A 16,781-nucleotide genomic window follows, 5' to 3' on the forward strand; every position below is an offset into this window, starting at 1 on the left:
CGGTACGTCCACTCGGCCTCCCGCATGCCCACTATACGCCCTCGCTCAAAGTCCGTCAACTGCACATACGGTTCACGTCCACGCTGTCGCGGCATGCTACCAGTGTTAAAGACTGCGCTGGAGCTCCGTATGCCACGGCAAACTGGCTGACACTGACGGCGGCGGTGCACAAATGCTGCGCAGCTAGCGCCATTCGACGGCCAACACCGCGGTTCCTGGTGTGTCCGTTGTGCCGTGCGTGTGATCTTTGCTTGTGCAGCCCTCACGCAGTGTCCGGAGCAAGTATGGTGGGTCTGACACACCGGTGTCAATGTGTTCTTTTTTCCATTTCCAGGAGTGTATGTTTCCCCGAGAGGAGGGTGCTTCTAAATCCTTACATTTGTCCTCTACCCATTCCTGCTTAGCCATTTTGCACTTCCTGTCGATCTCATTTTTTAGACGTATGTACTCCCTTTCGCGTGCTTCATTTAGAAATTATGATTCTCAATAATTAGTATATGTCAGCAGACAAGCTTTTACTAGTCTTTATAAAGTTAATATGTAAATAATAAGTGTCAAATAGACCAAGAATAACGAAGTCTAAACAACGCGAAGCTGTCACTAGTGTACTACTTTTTAGTATACAAACTGTTGTAAAGCATCGTTTCAGCCCTTGATTCTTGTCTCTTGTCTCTTGTGTCTTATGTTTTGTATCAGCTGTCTCTTCAATGTTTGAAAAAAGGAAAATACAGCAGTTTGGAAATCAAATGACTTTTCTTCAAGTAGTCTGGGCAAACTTTATTCTAAGGTGCGAACGGCATGGATTCAGGACAACAACTATTTCAATACAGTAATAAACTATACGAAAAAGGGGAAAGAATTCTTCAATCTAATGATGGTTGAGCTATTCCTAACCTGATAAAAAGCACAGTGTTTTAAATATGGTTCACTGAGAACTATGTTAATATTTCGGGAAGAAAAGTATTCGGAACATCTTACAACGAAATGTTTTTCAGTTGTCGGTGTTAGCTGGTTCCGCCATCAGTAATTAATATCTTCAGATTTCATTTGTGAGCTAGTCGGCGATTATCAAGATAAAACTTTAGATTACGTAATTTTCATTTAAACCTTGGAAAACAAGAAGTATTCAATATAGGAAAATGACCATTTTAGCCATAAAATGTAAACCACTAGGGAAAGCATTCAAAGACAGAATTAAATGGCTGCACAACTTCTGTCAGCAGGGCTGTTTTGAAGCGTTAGGAAGAAAAGTCACGCAAACACGGGGCTTTGTCATCCATCTATGAGTTTATTTAGAGAGAATATTTATAGAAGACTGCAGCTTCTTTTTCTGGTCTCCTTTTTACCTAACGACGTGTGACCATTAAAAACCGGAAAAATAATAAGCCAAAAACAAAAAAAATCCGGAGTCACAGTTTGGCACATACACGAAGAGAAGAAGACAGTAGAATACATTCGCTAATGAAATTCGTCATTCACATTTTGTGAAAAACGTGACGTCCTTAAGTACAACACCAGAGCGAAAAATGATCTCTATTTCACATTACTTAACCTGTCAGTGGGTTTGGTAGGAGTTCAATATGCATCAACAAAAATTTTTGGTCATTTACCCAATAACATAAAATGTCTGACAGGTAAGAGAGCAAGCTGTAAATCTAACTAAAAGCCATTTCTCCTGGATAACTCCTTCTGTTCCACGGACGAATTTTTATTTAAAACCTGGTAGCCTATAGAAAAAGACCCTGTTTTGTAAGTGTAGTGTCACAGGTAGGACTAAAAAGTGATCATTTCGATAAAAGAATGGTTCAAATGATCTATAGAACGTGTAGCTAATTAGACTGTGCAACCACTATGCTCCCATCAACGTAAATCTCGCTAGGGACTCTGAGAATAAGGTGAGAGAGCACGTACAGAGGCACGAAGACATTTGCTTTTCCGTCGTTCAATGCGCGAACTGAGTAGGAAAGAAATGCTTCAATATTGCTACCAAGTACCCTCTGCTACGCACACTACTCTGGCTTGCGGGGTGTTTATGGAGATGTAGTAATCACACTGAGGCTTTGCAGGTGTGGGTATGGTGGAGGCAGAGCCCTCACGTTCGGCGGGCAAATAACTTTAGTAGTGTGATGGACATTGCTGATGGACCCAGGAGATACTGACAGGACGCCAAAGCTGAAAGGACAAGAAAAACTAAGGACTCAAAATGGTGTTGGCCGATAACGCGCAGGCTTAGCGTCTAAACTGTGAGGTAGAAATTACAAAAGATGTAAGCCTAATTTCGTGACGGTGTGTAAAATAAATGCACGAATAAATAAATATTAAAAGTTGAGTCACCACATGGCGCGAGCTACTGGAATCTCTTCAACGTCAAGTTCCGTCTCGAATGTCATTACGCAAGGAGAGTAATGATTTTTCGCACTGTGGCGTGGCTCGCATTTTCTTGTACAAGCTTGATTGCCGATCTGAAATATGACGTCGCGAGCTGGCACGCAACGCTTCCGGTTCGTGTCGAGTGTTGATTACAGTCCGCTGTGGGCGTGCCTAATACTTGGTGCATGTGCCTAATTAATGGCTCGCGTATTTATGGACGCATGGCCGCGATAAATTAACAGAAAATTCTGATTTAAACCGACCACTTACGGAACACTCCCAGGGCGGTTAACTCTCTTTTTCGTGGAACAATACTGAGTGATTTTAATTAAAGATTAAGACGGCATAAGAATTTTTTCCCTTTTTTTCCAACTGCTGGTAAATTGCATGTCGACCGGACATTTAACCGACTGCAAGACTAATATTGTGCAGTACGGATGAGATACTTGGGCAGTGTGAGAGAAAGAACTACATCAGATACAGACGACAACACAATGAGTTTCGTGAAATCTATTTCTATTCGATAGGGGATTTTAAAATCCAGAACAGTGTCGTCATATAAGACCGAGGTGCACATGAACTTTGTAGGGGCGACATAGAGATAAAAGGATATACGAGAGAGACAGATTCCAATTTTGAAGAGGAAAGTTAAGATGAAAATTACTTTAATGTCACTGCTGACCTACACAATGCAACCGTCCCTTATATGACATTGTACTCTAAGAACAATATTTTTACTTGCACGTTTTTCAAAAAATGGTTCAAATGGCTTAAGTGCTGAGGCCATCAGTCTCCTAGAACTTAGAACTACTTAAACCTAACTAACCTAAGGACATCACACACATCCATGCCCAAGGCAGGATTCGAACCTGCGACCGTAGCGGTCACGCGGTTCCAGACTGAAGCGCCTAGAACCGCACGGCCACACCGGCCGGCGGCACGTTTTTCCGCATATGTAATGCACTACGTGCCTTTGAGAGATAAGGCGAAAGTAGGACGCGGAACGAATCTGTACGTAAGGTTAGAGGAACAGTTTAGCTGACTGGCTTCGTTCGGAGACATTCTGCAAATAATTTTCCGAATACTTGTTGTATTATTTTATACATTTCTATTGCAGCACGACCATCTGCAGGCATTTTCCCATTCTGCATCCACTGAATGGCTTTAAGCCCCTCATCTGGCCTTAGTTTTGGAATGTCATTAATTCCGTTATTAATTATCTTTGGTTCTCATCCACATGACCTGCACAATTATTAAAAGAAACCTTTGAATGTTAGTACAAGTTTCATTCAGTGGTAAGCTATTTTGCCATCTGCCGTCTCACTCAACACTGTGTTCTTGTTTTTCTTGAAGTTCCTCTTATCAAATGTTCGTTGTACTTTTTTCTCAGATGCACTTAGGAATACCTTTTTTTAATTTAGTATGTTCTATCATGTAACTATTATCGTTTGCGTGAAATTGCCGTCTTCTCTTTAAAAGTTGATTTTTTTTATACATTAGTCATATTCGCATCAGAAACAACTTTTGCTGTTTGCCTAAGAATCTATGTTAAATAATGGTCCCCATCATCTACATATATATCATTTTCTAACATGTTTAACTTGTTCCTTAATTTAGTATAGTATGCCTCCCTATTCTTAAGTAAATTATCGTCGTGATCTACGAATCTCATTTCCGGCCCAGCTCTATGCCTGTATCTTATGAGTCTAACATCACTTACAAGTTCAAACTGCTGTAGGGTGTCACATGCTGTATAATTCCATTACTGTTTGATGATTATAGTCATTGTTTTCTTCTAGAAGAAATATACCCATCAATACTGTATCTACGCACGCAACCCGTGATCACTATAGTGGGGAACTGTGCACCACAATCATCAAAATGATTAAAATTGATGTTTTATTCCTACGAAATTATTGTTAAAGATCCAGTGAATAGTGAAACATTTTCTACATGCTAATTTACATACAGTGAGGCCATAAAGATACTTTACGTGTGTTGCAAATAAATCCCCTAGATTTTTCGCCCTTACCCATTGTCTTTTTTGTTGTTCTTATATTGTACCAATATAATTTCTAATTATTAGGCCTATTAGAATTATTATTGGAACACTGGCAAATAGAAATGAGCGTATGGCATCGTTGGTCGGGAGGCCCCATTCGGGGAAGTTCGGCCGGCAAGTGAAGGTCTTATTTCATTCGACGCCATGTTGGGCGACTTGCGCGCCGGTTATGAGGATGAAATGATGATGAAGACAACACAACACCCAGTCCAAGAGCGGAGAAAATCTCCAACCCTGCCGGGAATCGAACCCGGGCCCGCTTGCATGGGAGGCGAGCACGTTACCACCCAGCTAAGCAGGTGGTCGGAACACTGGCTTAGTGTTATATAACACTTTAAAACTTCATGAAAACGGAAATGTGAAAAATAATGCTTACAGAAGTACTATACTGGGATAAGTAATGCTGCAACAATGATGCTTGTGAAAAACACAGTCACTTAAAAAAAGTGTGGACCTGGTGCTGGATAGGTACTTTCCAGGCCAAAGATTAGATGGAATTTCAAATAACAACGCGCTGCCATCTCTTACAAATCTCTAAAATAAAAGTGTTTGGGGAGTACAGCAGTCCACTATAATTTTAATGGGTTAACGTCTAAGACGTTCCATGAAGCAATTTCTTTTACTCTGTGAACCTTTGTCATTTCTGTAATCATAGGCAACGTATCCCACTGAAGTGTCACTCTTTACGTCCCGTCTCACTATTACATCAAATTCTCAAAACTGGAACCATCTCCAGAACTTTGACAAGGCATAAAAACCATTGGGACTATCAGTCTCCTCTAAGCAATGTGCAAGATAGTCACTAAAATTATCAACAGCCTCGGTGGAAAACGCTGAAAACATTAGGTTTTAATCAAGTAGTGTTTAGAAATGTAAAAAAACAGAATGTGTCATCTGAAAATGGAGTGTGAATTTCCTTTGCCTGCGACTCATAGATTTAATACGGGTTGGGAAAGTGACTTTTTGAGTGTAAATAAGTTAAAGTTGCTTGTCAGGGAAAGTAACTTAGTTACAGTTACAGTTATTATACATCAAAAGTAACTGTATCAGTTACAGCTGTCATTACAGTTACCTCTAAAAATTATTATTGTAACTCATCTGTTTATAAATAATGAACCCTATACATGCATAAAGAAGACAATCTTTAACGTCAATTAATAGTTAAATACATTGTCTGCAGCCTCTTCTACCTCAGTGCAACTCAGCTGAATTGATTTTTTCATTGTCAACAACAGTTGTTTCTCAAACTTTCATCTCCCAGTTTGCCCCTCATTGCCTTCAATACAAGACGCACTATACTGAAAACTCTTCCTGCAGATGCACTAGTTGGTATGCTTGTATTATATTTAATAAAGAGGGCTTTGACTGTCGGAAACACAATGAGAATCTGTATATCTGTTGTAGAATTTAATAAAAGTTACTCAAGATCGTGCTCAGTACGTAAGTGTATTTTGTCTCTTAAAACTGAAAAGTCACGCTCTTCGTATTCCAGCATTTTTGATTTTTTCCCTGGCAAAGTCTCTTAATAGCTGTTGTTTGTGAATAGTCTCTCCCTTTTCATCAACGAAGTAGAACAAAGACGTCCTTGAGTCTAAACTGTGTGTATATATTAATTTAGCATCCAAATTCTAGCAAGTAAACTACAGCCCAAGAGCAATCTGAACACGAGAGGATGGACAGAACTACGTTCGAATTCTGCAGTTGTAGGAACATAACCCAGAGATCACCAAATTTTAAATTCACCACACTTTGTCACAAAACTTTGCATTAATCAATCAGCTGCAACCAATAACATTATTAATTACAAAGCTGTTACAAGAGACGGGCACAACACACCCCCCGGCCGCACATTACGCCAACAGCGGCCGCCTGCAATATCATGGACAGTCTGTTAGCAAGTTGCTACATGTAACTCTAAAACAAAAAACGAGCATACATATAACAACAAATAACGTTATTATGAAAGCCCACAACCCGCCCCGAGCACTGGTATTGTTTTGCTGAGAGTTTTTTTGTTCCGTCGTTACAACTGCAAGAAAATGCGTGTTTTTCTCACTAGACGCGTTTCGCTTTATTGAAGTCAAGTCTCGTCAGTGGTCTGTAATTACAAATATTTACAGTTTGATTTGTTCTTTAGATCGAAAACAGGTTGTTAACAAATTGTTGATTTTTAGTTACGGTAATTTTTGCATGGTTTTTCGCCTTCACCAGGAAACGTTGTCTGTTAGCATGTCATTGCGTTCTTTCTTCGTTAGGCGCTGATATTTGTGGTCTAATTTTACGCTGCTGTGCAGAACTATGCATTTTTTACATTTAACGCAGCACTGTTTCGTACACCACTGGTCACTGTTTACGTATACTTCTATGTATCGCGTTTTGCAGTGTTGCCGATATTGCCACTAGTTTTTCTTTGATCTATATTTTTTCTTCTCTCTGCAGTTCATTGCATTTGTGTTATTCTATTTAATTATGTTACTGTGTATTTAAATACTGTGTAAGGGTAATGAAGAAATGGTGATGGAGTTTTCTTTTATTAGTAGCTGGGGGATGGAGATACAAAAATGAGTGGACAGTAAGTGCATATAGAGTGATTGAGAGCGAGTTGGAGGAAAAAGGTGAGGGACAAGAAGTGAAATGAAATTGGCGGTGGGAGGTATAGGGGGGATTTGAGTGAGAGAGGGTGAAGGATGGATAAGGCCCTTTTTATACTTTTATATGATTTTTTCAATTATTTTATGTAGTGTTTATTTATAGGTTATTTTGTGTTAATGGTTGGTTGATTGATTGGGCAGGAGGTCATCGGTCCCGTGGGATTAGGAAAGGATGTGGAAGGTAGTCGGCCATGCCGTTTCAAAGGAACCATCCTCACATTCGCCTGATGCGATTTAGGGAAATCACAGGAAACCTAAATCAGGATGGACGCGGGTTTGAACTATCGTCACCCGAATGCGAGTCCAGTGTGCTAACCGCTGCGTCATCTCGATCGGGGTGTTAATGGTTTGTGTACATGGAAATTTTCTTGGAAAGGTAGGAGGTGTCTCTCTTCGCTGGTTCTTATAACGTTCACACCTTTTTCAGCAGTGGTTGGTCTCTGGCATTCCTGCTTAAGATAGTCTGAAAATGTTCAATGGTTTGTACCATATTTCAGTGCTCTGATGTATTGTTTATATCTTGTGTCAAATGTCATGCCAGTCATCCCAATGTACAAATTTTTTCACAGTCTCCGCAACTGAGCTGATAGATACCATATTGTTGGTATCTATCTGGTTTTAATTTCAGTTTTGGGATGTCTTTTTGCATTGACTTGTTTTGCTTGTCATAATGTATGGCGTACGAGTATAAGCTGTTTCAAAGCATCGGCAAATTGAGGATCTCTCGAAAACAAGTCGTTTTAGCTGCGATTTGTGACAACAAAAAACTACAGTTCGGTAGGTAACGGCTTCCTAAAGTTGATATCGTTACAACTAATGTGCTACGAAAGTATACAATTTCAGTTCTATGGTTCAATGATGTTCTATCAAAATCACGTTTTTTGGTACAGTTTGCATATTAAATATCAAATAATGACATTTGTGTATACAGTCTTTAGACAGTGTACTCATGAGATACGTTGTAACTAGATGTGGGTGTGCGAACAGTAGAAACTGTTAGTTCGCCTAAACAGGTTATTCCGAAGGATTTAAATGTGCTTAATCTCATGTTGGTAAATTGTCGAAGTGTCTTAGCAAGATCCCCGAGTTAATCTCCGAAATAAAGAGTAGCAATGTCAATATTGTACTAGGTACCGAAAGCTGGTTGAAGCCGGACGTAAAAAGCAGTGAAATTTTGAACTCGGATTGGACAATGTTTAGGAAGGACAGGACTGATGCTATGGGAGGTGGTGAGTTAATTGCAGTTAATAGCTGTTTAAACGCAGTTTAGATCGGTACTGGGTCGGACTGTGAAATAGTCTGGATAAAGCTGTCAACCAGACAAGGATTGGCCATTGTATTAGGATGTTTTTATAGACCACCAGCACCCGCAACAAACGTCGCAGAACATTTCAGGGAAAGTCTTGAGTACATAGGAAGTAAATATCCAAATTATCCATTAGTTATAGGTGGAGACTTTAATCTAGCATCCATTGACTGGGAAAATTACACTTTTATCACAGGGGGCAAGTTATTCTAGGAGCGCTCTCAACATACAACCTTGAGCAATTGGTTAGAAAACCAACTTGAGATGGCAACGTATTAGATATCTTGGCGACAAACAGACCTGATCATTTTGAGGAAGTTAATCTAGAAGAAGGTATTAGCGACCATAATGTCGTTGTGGCTTCTATGTCAGTGGGAGATGCAAAATAATAATAATAATAATAATAATAATAATAATAATAATAATAATAAAAACAGCGTAGAGTTTTCTTGTTTGGGAAAGCAAATAAAAGTGTCATTAATGAATATCTTCATAGTCAGCTCCAAGCATTCACCGCGGGACACAAAGATATTGAGCATCTTTGCTCGGAATTTAAAGGTATTGTCCACCATGTGCTAGAGAAGCATGTGCCTATCAAAAGTATAAGGGAGGGGAAAGGATCCACCTTGCTACATCAAACATATTAGGAAGTTGCTGAGAAAGCAGAGAACTTTGCACAGTCGTTTTAAACGCAGTCACTGCCCCGCTGACAAACAGAAAATATGAGAAATGAAAGCGGCTGTCAGAAGAACAATGAGAGATTCTTTTAACGAATTTGAAAGCAATATTTTATCTGCAGATTCTAAAAATAACCCCAAAAATTTTGGTCGTACGTAAAATCTATGAACGCTACAAATAATTCAATACTTTATCTTGCTGACAGTACGGGTAATGTGACAGATGATAAACAGAAGGCCGAAATTCTAAACCTAGCCTTCAAAAACTAGTTTACTGTAGAGGACTGCAGCACCATGCCCCCTTTCAGTTATCGAAAAAACGCAAGTATGGCTGACATAGTGTTTAGTGTATCTGGGATTGTAAAACAGTTAAGATCTTTAGACGTCAGGAAGGCATCTGCCGCAGGATGTATCCCCGTAAGATTCTATGTTGACTATGCTACAAATATAGCACCACTCGTATCCATCATATATCAGAGATAATTGGAACAGCAGAAAGTTCCATGGGACTGGAAGAAGGCTCAGGTCATAGAAATCTATAAAAAGGGTAGAAAATCGGATTCACATAATTACCGGCCAATTTCACTGACATCGATTTGTTGTAGAATCATGGAATATATTTTATGCTCAGACATAATGACCTTTCTAGACTCTCAGAAGCTCATCTGCAGAAACCAGCACGGTTTTAGGAAACAACGGTCATGCGAGACACAGCTGGCCCTCTTTGTGCATGATATGCAACAGGCTCTAGATACCGGCTCCCAGGTCGACGTCATATTTCTCGACTTTCGAAAGGCGTTCGACTCAGTTCCGCACTGTCGCTTGGTACAAAAAGTGCGCGCTTACAGTCTATCCGGTGACATATGCGGTTGGATAGAAAGTTTTCTAACGGGCAGGAGCAGTATGTCGTCCTGATTGGGGTGACTTCAACAGAAACAAGCCTATCTTCAGGTGTGCCACAGGGTAGCGTAATAAATCCTCTGCTTTTTACGATTTACATAAACGATCTGGTTGATGGTATTGACAGCGGGCTTAGACTGTTTGCCGATGATGCTGTAGTCTACAGGAAAGTAGTATCACGCGAAAGTTGTGAACAAATCAATGAAGATTTGCAGAAAATAAATGCGTGGTGTAATGACTGGCAGTTATCTCTCAATATTAGTGAGTGTAACCCCCCATGAACCACGGACCTTGCCGTTGGTGGGGAGGCTTGCGTGCCTCAACGATACAGATAGCCGTACCGTAGGTGCAACCAAAACGGAGGGGTATCTGTTGAGAGGCCAGACAAACGTGTGGTTCCTGAATTCCTGAAGAGGGACAGCAGCCTTTTCAGTAGTTGCAGGTGCAACAGTCTGGATGATTGACTGATCTAGCCTTGTAACACTAACCAAAACGGCCTTGCTGTGCTGGTACTGCGAACGGCTGAAAGCAAGGGGAAACTACAGCTGTAATTTTTACCGAGGGCATGCAGCTTTACTGTATGGATAAATGATGATGGTGTCCTCATAGGTAAAATATTCCGGAGGTAAAATAGTCCCCCATTCGGATCTCCGGGCGGGGACTACTCAAGAGGACGTCGTTATCAGGAGAAAGAAAACTGGCATTCTACAGATCGGAGCGTGGAATGTCAGATCCCTTAATCGGGCAGGTAGATTAGAAAATTTAAAAAGGGAAATGGATAGGTTAAAGTTAGATATAGTGGGAATTAGTGAAGTTCGGTGGCAGGAGGAACAAGACTTTTGGTCAGGCGAATACAGGGTTATAAATACAAAATCAAATAGGGGTATTGCAGGAGTAGGTTTAATAATGAATAAAGAAATAGGAGTACGGGTACGCTACTACAAACAGCATAGTGAACGCATTATTGTGGCCAAGATAGACACGAAGCCCACGAATACTACAGTAGTACAAGTTTATATGCCAACTAGCTCTGCAGATGACGAAGAAATTGATGAAATGTATGATGAGATAAAAGAAATTATTCAGGTAGTGAAGGGAGACGAAAATTTAATAGTCATGGGTGATTGGAATTCAAGAGTAGGAAAAGGGAGAGAAGGAAACATAGTAGGTGAATATGGATTGGGACTAAGAAATGAAAGAGGAAGCCCCCTGGTAGAATTTTGCGCAGAGCATAACTTAATCACACCCAACACTTGGTGTAAGAATCATGAAAGAAGGCCGTATACATGGAAGAACCCTTTAGATACTAAAAGGTATCAGATAGATAATATAATGGTAAGACAGAGATTTAGGAACCAGGTTTTAAATTGTAAGACATTTACAGTTGCAGATGTGGACTCTGACCACAATCTATTGGTTATGACCTGTAGATTAAAACTGAAGAAACTGCAAAAAGGTGGGAATTTAAGGAGATGGGACCTGGATAAACTGAAAGAACCAGAGGTTGTACAGAGTTTCAGGGAGAGCATAAGGAAACAACTGACAGAAATGGGGGAAAGAGATACAGTAGAAGAAGAATGGGTAGCTTTGAGGGATGAAATAGTGAGATATGCCTCTACATTCTTACATTTGTCCTCTAGCCATCCCTGCTTTGCCATTTTGCACTTCCTGTCGATATCATTTTTGAGACGTCTGTATTCCATTTTGCCTGCTTCATTTACTGCATTTTTAAATTTCTCCTTTCATCAATCAAATTCAATATTTCTTCTGTTTTCAAGGGTTTCTACTAGCCCTCGTCTTTTTACCTATTTGATCCTCTGCTGGATCAAATAGGTAAAAAGACGAGGGCTAGTAGAAACCCTTGAAAACAGAAGAAATATTGAATTTAATTGATGAAAGGAGAAATTTAAAAATGCAGTAAATGAAGCAGGCAAAATGGAATACAGACGTCTCAAAAATGAGATCGACAGGAAGCGCAAAATGGCAAAGCAGGGATGGCTAGAGGACAAATGTAAGAATGTAGAGGCATATCTCACTAGGGGTAAGACAGATACTGCCTACAGGAAAATTAAAGAGACCTTTGGAGAAAGGAGAACCACTTACATGAATATCAAGAGCTTTGATGGAAACCCAGTTCCAAGCAAAGAAGGGAAAGCAGAAAGGTGGAAGGTATATATAGAGGGTCTATACAAGGGCGATGTACTTGAGGACAATATTATGGAAATGGAAGAGGATGTAGATAAAGATGAAATGAGAGATATGATACTACGTGGAGAGTTTGACAGAGCACTGAAAGACCAGAGTCGAAACAAGGCCCCCGGAGTAGACAACATTCCATTAGAACTACTGACAGCCTTGGGAGAGCCAGTCTTGACAAAACTCTACCATCTGGTGAGGAAGATGTATGAGACAGGCGAAATACCCTCAAACTTCAAGAAGAATATAATAATTCCAATCCTAAAGAAAGCAAGTGTTGACAGATGTGAAAATTACCAAACTATGAGTTTAATAAGTCACAGCTCCAAAAGACTAATGCGAATTCTTTACAGACGAATGGAAAAACTGATAGAAGCCGACCTCGGGGAAGATCAGTTTGGATTCCGTAGAAATGTTGGAACACGTGAGGCAATACTGACCCTACGACTTATCTTAGAAGAAAGATTAAGAAAAGGCAAACCTACGTTTCTAGCATTTGTAGACTTAGAGAAAGCTTTTGACAATGTTTATTGGAACACTCTCTTTCACATTCTGAAGGTGGCAGGGGTAAAATACAGGGAGCGAAAGGCTATTTACAATTGGTACAGAAACCAGATGGCAGTTGTAAGAGTCGAGGGACATGAAAGGGAAGCAGTGGTTGGGAAGGGAGTGAGACAGGGTTGTAGCCTATCCCCGATGTTATTCAATCTGTATATTGAGCAAGCAATAAAGGAAACAAAAGAAAAGTTCGGAGTAGGTATTAAAATCCATGGAGAAGAAATAAAAATTTTGAGGTTCGCCGATGACATTGTAATTCTGTCAGAGACAGCAAAGGACTTGGAAGAGCAATTGAACGGAATGGATAGTGGCTTGAAAGGAGGGTATAAGATGAACATCAACAAAAGCAAAACGAGGATAATGGAATGTAGTCGAATTAAGTAGGGTGATGCTGAGGGCATTAGATTAGCAAATGAGACACTTAAAGTAGTAAAAACGTTTTGCTATTTGAGGAGCAAAATAACTGATGATGGTCGAAGTAGAGAGGATATAAAATGTAGACTGGCACTGGCAAGGAAAGTGTTTCTGAAGAAGAGAAATTTGTTAACATCGTGTATAGATTTAAATGTCAGGAAGTCGTTTCTGAAAGTATTTGTATGGAGTGTAGCCATGTATGGAAGTGAAACGTGGACGATAAATAGTTTGGACAAGAAGAGAATAGAAGCTACCGAAATGTGGTGCTACAGAAGAATGCTGAAGATTAGATGGGTAGATCACATAACTAATGAGGAGGTATTGAATAGATTTGGGGAGAAGAGAGGCTTGTGGCACAACTTGACTAGAATAAGGGATCGGTTGTTAGGACATGTTCTGAGACATCGAGGGATCACCAATTTAGTATTGGAGGGCAGCGTGGAGGGTAAAAATCGTAGAGGGAGACCAAGAGATGAATACACTAAGCTGATTCAGAAGGATGTAGGCTGCAGTAGGTACTGGGAGATATAGAATCTTGCACAGGATAGAGTAGCATGGAGAGCTGCATCAAACCAGTCTCAGGACTGAAGGCCACAACAACAAAAACAACAACCTACTGCGGATAACAAGGCGAAAATCCCCATTAATGTACAAGTACAAAATAAATGGCCAGTCTTTGGAAGCGGTAACGTCCGTTAAATATCTGGGTGTGACTATTCGAAATGATCTCAAATCAGATTACACAAGTAACGGGTAAGGCGAATTCTAGATTGCGGTTTATTGGTAGAATCCTGAAGCGATGCAGTCCTGCAACAAAGTAAATAGCTTACAATACGTTAGTTCGTCCAGACTTGGAATATTGTTCGTGTGCATGGGACCCTTCGCAGTTGGGTCTGATTCAAGAGATTGAGAAGGTCCAAAGAACAGCGGCAAGATTCGTGACTGGTACATTTAGCCATCGCGAAAGCGTTACAAATCTCATAGAAATTAAATATTTTGATAACAATTTAGTGATCTTTTAGTCTCCCTTCTCTTCAGCTTGATGATGAGTGGAGACTCTTTACTGATTCGTCAAAGTTGAACTTAAAAGCAGTGCTTTTGCATATTAGTAATGAGCTTCCTCCTATTCCAGATGGGTATAGTGTGCAAATGAATGAGTCATAGCAAAACATGAAAATTTTACTTGAAGCCATCAAGTATAATGACTCTCAGTGGCAGATTTGTGGTGATTTGAAAGTGGTTGCACTGACATTAGTTATGCAGTTAGGGTATACTAAGTATTGCTGTTTTCTCTGTGCATCTTATTACAGTAAACATGAATGGTCCACCAGAAAATCTCTTCAACCAGTTCTAAATAACATTAAGAGTGAACCTCTAGTAGAACCTAAAAAGATTCTGCTCCCGCCCTTGAACATCAAGTTTGGTCTCATGAAAAACTTTGTTAAGGGTATGGACAAAGATGGTGAGGCGTTTAAGTTCTTAGGGCAAGGATTCCTTACTTAAGTGATGCCAAAGTAAAGGAGGTCATCTTTGTAGACCCACAGATTCGAGAGCTTTTTGGAGACCATACTTTTTATAGAAACATACAAGGTGATGAGAAGCATGCATGGGAATGTTTTAAGATAGTCTGTTTACAGTTCTTAGGGAACAAACGAGCATTAAATAACAAAGAGATTGTAGATAACATGTTGCCATCTCATGAAAACCTTGGTTGTAACATGTCACTGAAAATACATTTCTTACATAGTCATCTTGACTTGTTCCCCATACATTGGGATGGAGTAAGTGACGAACATGGGGAGCGATTTCATCAAGATATGCCACATTGGAGAAGAGGTGTGCCGGAAAGTAAAGCCCTACTATTTTAGCACATTACTGCTGGGCTGTGGTAAGGGATGTTCCCGAGTATGTGTATAAAAGTCAAGCCAAGCGAAAACGGTCATCTTCTGAACTTATCTCTGAACAAAATGTGTAGCTCTATATGTTGTACATGTGAACATTTAACATTTGTAATCCTTTATATATATTTGTGACCAGTCAATTTATATCTTCTTTTCTGCTTTACATGGTCTTGGTACAAAGCAGACTTACAAAGTATTTTCATTCATGTGATATTATCTTCATTTTTTCTTAATATTTTACTTTTGTACTTCCAGCATGGCACTGAAATTTGTCAATGCATAACACATAACGCAATTGAAGTAATTATTCACTTAAAATTTGTTATGCTGAATCCTGGAACATGAATGCATATTTATTTAGTGAGTTATTTAAACAAAAACGTAGATTACTTTTAAAAAACTAGAGCTAAATATTTATGAAAATGATGATTTTGTATCATTTTATACTGAAATAAACATAACTAACTCAAAATCACGCAATTTACACACTTTCACTTCAGATTTGTTGTTCAGTGTTATGCGTCTTCCTTATTCGTGTGATAGATGTATGATCTTAATAGTCGATGTTATTTGTTATAAATAATGTATTTGCTGCAGTTCTTGTTGCAATAGCCAATGACTTCAATGTTCTTGCAGTGGCCAGACATCTTAATGTGACAGCCGGTCTGTCTGAAAGTAAACACAAGTTACGCACTGGATGTTTTTGCTATTATGAAACTTTCTGCAAAATATATACGTTGGGTTTAAGGACTGGCTCATGTTTGTATCTTGTTGTAAGTATCTTTTTTCAAAGATGGTGAGCACCTTAAAAACAATCTCGCCTTCCATTCGAATGAAATTACGATACGAATCCCGATCTTGAAATCTATGTGATGAAGCGTGTTATTTCAGAGTGTTGATAGTGAACGCAATATCGAGAATATGGATACTATGCGTGCACAAACCGACTTCTTGGGTACTATACCTCAGCTATATTCAATTTAAAACCTAAAATGGGATGAAAATGCAATTGAGTTAATGAATAACTTTTATTAGCATGAATCTCAAATCGTTGTACATCATTACGTACTGTTCCTCTACCAGCAATTCGCTGTTCTAGCGATCGACGGATGCAGAATCTTCTTCGTTGAGCTGTAGCACTGAAAGGGTATACTTTCGTAAGTACACACGATCAACTAATGGAAACCGCTACCTACCGATAGGAGAACTATACCTAAGAGTTCGCGGTTGAGGAATAATCGTATATATCTAGGCTATTATCAGTAAGAGAACTAAATAATTTTAGGTTTATATTTATTAACAGAAAATCTGCATGCTCAGAAAACTACAACAGCAGAGAGTTATACTTTCATTGAACTTTTCAAAAATAAAAAAACGGGAAATGCGCACTCTTTCGTTCACCTGCGCTTAAGAGTATGCAAAACATGTCCAAAGAGTAGGCATTTAGCAAATGTCACAAATGAGCGCAATATCAGCTCCAAATGAAGAGCACTGTTCGTGCCACCGTCTCCCACTCTTAATGCAATGAATCCAGTCCACTGGAAACGCGAACATCTACGTTCTCTACTCTCAACTTTGAGTCTTTTCCTTAAATCAGACTCCTTCGTACCTAGAGCGGCGGCAGCCTTGGTTTGCTTTCTCCATTTTCAATTCGTTGTCTGGCCTTCAGTTTAGATGAGCTTACTGTCCGATTTTCGTACTTAATTTGAAGTCATTCAGAAACAAAACCTATCCTTCGAATTCCAC

Source organism: Schistocerca cancellata, chromosome 1 (assembly GCF_023864275.1).
Source record: "Schistocerca cancellata isolate TAMUIC-IGC-003103 chromosome 1, iqSchCanc2.1, whole genome shotgun sequence".
NCBI lineage: Eukaryota > Metazoa > Arthropoda > Insecta > Orthoptera > Acrididae > Schistocerca > Schistocerca cancellata.